At 34.3% G+C, this 5,062-nt stretch overlaps 1 protein-coding gene across 1 annotated transcript in view; it reads right to left on the bottom strand.

The window, feature by feature from the left end:
* LOC108782428 (odorant receptor 46a-like) overlaps positions 1–5,062 on the bottom strand; it is a 37,301-nt gene that overhangs the window by 4,438 nt on the left and 27,801 nt on the right. The gene's annotated exons all lie outside the window — the stretch shown is intronic.

Below are 5,062 nucleotides of genomic sequence, written 5' to 3'. Positions count from 1 at the left end.
CACCGTCGACAGAGGTCTGCCCCGACAGTACAATCATAGCAACAGTACAATCGTGGAAGTCGTATGCCCCTTCGCAGGGGGTTGGGGGAGGTGAGAGTTACTTCGCGTGGAAAGTTTAACGTTTCTAAACAGAAGGAGATGTAAAATAGTACTTGTTATAATACATATATGGCAGAAATGATACGTTAATTTTGAAACTTTTTTTGTTAATAACTTTTTAACGGACTGTGACCGCCACCTAAAACCTGCGGGAGGTTACTCAGGGTCATGACCTTGACAACATATGTCAAGGTCAAGATCATCGGGGGAGGCTCCCCTATTCTATATATTTACCCAAATGTGACAAGTAATGTGAGTCAACCGCTGGATATAATTTGCGAATAATTTTATATACAGGGTGTTCATTTGAAAACTTTCCAGCTGATTATCTCGAAAAATGTAAAGGATACAAAAAAAAGATAAAAACTTATTCCATGATTTCGAGAGGGAAAGAGAATAACACTCAATTTCTTATTTGGAGGGCGTTTTCAACGTAATTTGAAGGTCAAATTCATTTTTTTAAATGGAAATGTATATTTTTTGTTACAGAATTTTATTCTACGTAAAAAAATAAGTAACTTCTGTAGGAAACATTTTTTTGTTCGATCACTATTTTAGGAGATATTTAAGAAAATAGCAAGGCATAGTTACTGTATAAAATATCATCATTTATTATAACAAATGTTCAAAATGTTCTCCGTTTTTTGCTAAACAATAATAAAGGCGATTCTGGAACTCTGAATGAACATTTGGAAAGTATTTGCTGGAATAGCTTTACATTCCTGTACAATTTTTTGACGTAAATCGTTGATATTTTTCCCATATGGTTGATATTTCCCATATGGGGCTCTTCTCATGATTGTTGTGTCTATAATTTTAGGAGTATGAATGTTCGAACTATTATATTTTATTACAATATGCGCTGAAAATGACTCAAAACAAGAATCGAAACGTACGATAAGCAAATTTATAAACGTCATCGAAATCAAGGTTGCTTAGCTTCTTAGTATATATGTAAAATTATTCGCAAGTTATGTCCAGCGGTTGACTCACATTACCTGTCATATTTGTTTTAATTTATTCATTAATTTGTATTAATTCATGAGTCGTCAACCAAACTAGCATAGGTTTGTGTTATTTTATACATTCTTATAAGATAACTTAAGGCGATGCTAAATCAGCTGTTTTTACCATGATTCTATTTGAGGAGAAAGATCCGAATTGGCTTTACGGATTGCAAAATCCTTTCACAGTATAAAAGTACGCATGAAAAGGTATACAACAAACCCTGATTTCACGAGAAAATCGGAAAAAAATTAAAAAATTCACTTTTTCTGGCAAAGTAGGATCATACGTTCAACACCTATTTTTACCGATGCTCTACAACGCCATCTATTTCAAGACGGCGGCCGACGGCGCAACTACTTCTAAACGCAATTTCTGTTCTGTTGACGTTCCGATCCTCGCATAGATCGTGATTTCTATTTGAAAAGAAATATTTTTTTCTACGCATTTAATCTTGGTTCCGCAAACTCAGGATTGTTCGTACAAGTCATCTCAATACTGCAAGACGCTTATTTGCAATTTGCGATCTCTAAAACTTTTATATTTAAATTTAAGTGAATGTTAACCTCAAGTGACAGCTGTACATGTCAGAAAAAGTGCATTTTTTTCCGATTTACTCGTGAAATCAGGGTTTGCTGTATACCTTTTCGTGCGTACTTTTATTCTGTGAAAGGATTTTGCAATCCGTAAAGCCAATTCGGATCTTTCTCCTCAAATAGAATCGTGATAAAACAGGACGACTTTAGCATCCCCTTAAAAGATAACTTATAATTTATATTTTATAACATGGTGCATTTCAGTAATTGTAACATTTGTGTGAAAATTTCAGCATTTATCATTTACTAAAATAAGAAGTGTATTTGATGCTTAAGTAGTACTTTTTTCTACATAACGAAATGACTATACAGGATATCTACGGATTTTCCATACAAACTTTGAGGTGATGCTGGACTGACGGCCCAACTTGATCGAGGTCGATAGTATATACTTTTTGAATTTCGAATTTGATAATACCGACATCTTTCATTTATTTCTTATGTTACATAAGAGGTTTGTTTTCTGTGGCTAAACTAGTGTACACTTTTGGAACTTAAAGTGACGATACATGCATATGTTTGATATTTGTTGAAATCAAGAAAGAGAATTCTAGTGCAGTCCACAGTGCAGGAACAGAATACAGACCATATATAGCATTGTGTATTTATGTCTCACTCAAGCGCATTCACCTGTCCTTATCTAATATATTGCAATGCCATCTCTTGCAAGATCGAATACCTATACTGTTAGACACAATTTCTGCTCGGTTTCATAGCTTCACTTGTAGTGTTCAAACGAATGTTCATGACTCTTTACTCTAATTCTAAAGCCCCTACCTTAATTGTTTCTACAAGCATAATATTGTTCTTTGAAGGTTTTGTAGACTGATAGCTATTCATATTTTAAATGTGCAAGAATTCTTATATGCAGCACATATTGTGACGAGTCGATTGCAAAAGCTGATGACAAAACTATAAGTCTTTAATTTTCTTTCATTTTTCGTATTAAATTGTAGGTGTCAGTTGTTGTCGACATTTTAAGTTAAAAATAAACTATCAATGAAAATATTAAACTAGTGCATGAACCAATCAGAGCACCGTATTAGCATCTTAAGACATTTCTTGAGATTTAGACTATAAATTCCGGTCTTAGAATCTTGTTATATCTTAATATTTTTCTAAGATATTTGAAAGAGATAAAAAAATTTTTAACTTAAAAAATAGTTAAAAAGTTACCGTTTAAAAGTAACTTAGTTAAGTTAAAATTTAACGCATTTAAAATTAACTAAGTTAAGTTAAAAGTTATTAACTTTTTAACTTTTAACGTTTTAACTAGTTACTACCCAGCCCTGCAATTAAGAGTAATGAGTCATGGAAAATTAATCAAGCTTTATCGATGAAATAAGACCTCCGGCATCTCTTTAAGGTGATGCTGGACCCGCCTGTTTTATCATTATTTACTTAGTTAAAGACTCGTTTCTCTTAATTGCATTTACGGATGGAAAAATCCTTCTGCATAATTAAAGTATCGACAACAATGAATCGCGCTAGCTACATTTCAATACGAAAAACGGAAAAAAAATTTACAGTTTCGTTATCGGCTTCTCACATAATGTGTCGAGTCGACTGCAGAAGCCGATAACGAAACTGTAAGTTTTTAATTTTCTTCCGTTTTTCGTATTGAAATGTAGCTAGCGCAATTCATTGTTGTCGATACTTTAATTATGCAGAAGGATTTTTCCATCCGTAAATGCAATTAAGAGAAACGAGTCTTTAACTAAGTAAGTAATGATAAAACAGGCGGGTCCAGCATCACCTTAAGGATCACTAAAGCCTCCTGTATTATCGATTAAATCGTATAATTTTTGTATCGTAAATATTTTTAGTAAATATTTCGAATTACACAGTCAGTCTCAAATGACTTCCGAGTGACCTTGACCTTGACCCTCAAGAAGGTCAAGGTCATTGACCATTCCCGTCGCTCATCCTTCGTTATATAGTTATTAACCAAAAAAGATTTAAAAATAACGTACTATTTCTGCGTATATTCTGCGTACTATTTACGTGCATAATGGTATTAAAATGGTTATAAAAGCTTCCGTTGCTGCTAATATTTATTCATTTTATTCAATGTACATTTTTACTCATTTTATTCATTACTTGACGATACATTATTTAATGAATATAGAGAAGCCATTAATCGAAAAAATTGCGGTATTCTCTCATTAAAATCGCATCGTTTTTTAAATATAAATTCTGCTAAATAATGTTTGTAGTGTTCTTCTCGTACACCAAATCGCGATAAAGCAGAACGCATATCGCGTCATAACCGCTCAATATTTTGCGTATGTACACCGGATTTAGTATCAACAAAATGAACTGAATGATTAACGGTCTGATGTACGTAATCAACAGTGGCGTAAATCTCACCCCCGCAACCCCCGCAATGCGGGGGGGCGCACCGAAGCCGGGGGCGCCATCCAGTCCCTTGATGAAAATTGTGAATTACGAGGAGAGCGACTTTGGTTTTGAAAAAAAATAAGAAATGATAATAGTTGTTTATATTGCACACTATTATTATAACGGCTTACTACAGTGCACGCCATAATAGTTACATAAAAAGTAATATATTTCATGACAAGGGGCGAAAATCTGTGAGTCTGATGAACTCAGCACGAGTTGAAGCGTGGGCGCCATGGCGCTCGAGTTGAGAGCGAGTAATGAAAATATCATATATCAGCCGAATAAAAACTGGCCTTAGCCCTGAATAATGGACGATAATTTTTATTCCACAGGCACAAAAAAGGTACTTGTGTGGGTCACTGAAGACAGGGAGTTAAAGGCATTCGTTTTTACCAGCTGAGACAAAAGGCTCTTATTTTTCCAAGGGAAAAAGATTGCTTTTTTTTCCAGACTTGCCAGGGCAAAATGATCCATAGGGAAAAGAAGAGTCTTTTTCTCTCGGCTGGTAAAAATGACTGCCTTCACCCCCGTCTAGAGGACCAAACAAGCACGTTTTTCGAGCCTGAGGGATAAATATTATATTTTGTTGGCGCAAAGACACTATAATCAGTGTTTACAATTTATGAACTAAAAACAACCCGTGAAAAAAAAATATATATAGATTTAATATAATTAAATATAAATTTTATTAAAATTTAATATAATACTTAATAACGATTCCAATAAATATAATTTTATTAAAACTTTTTTACTTTTTGCCAAGATGAAAATGTGAAGTATTGAGACGTGGACCAAGGGCGCCTGAAAAATTTTACGGGGGGGCGCACATACACTCAGTTACGCCACTGGTAATCAAGTTCCTTTAAATAACTCTCATCCCCCTCCCCCCTGTGCACCTACTTTATTTGTAAAGTAACTTTTACCTCCCCCTGCATAGGGGCACACGATTTCTACGATTG

The sequence above is a fragment of the Cyphomyrmex costatus genome, unplaced genomic scaffold (assembly GCF_001594065.2).
Source record: "Cyphomyrmex costatus isolate MS0001 unplaced genomic scaffold, Ccosl1.0 scaffold127, whole genome shotgun sequence".
Classification (NCBI taxonomy): Eukaryota; Metazoa; Arthropoda; class Insecta; order Hymenoptera; family Formicidae; genus Cyphomyrmex; species Cyphomyrmex costatus.
This window is presented reverse-complemented; position numbering and strand designations above follow the sequence as displayed.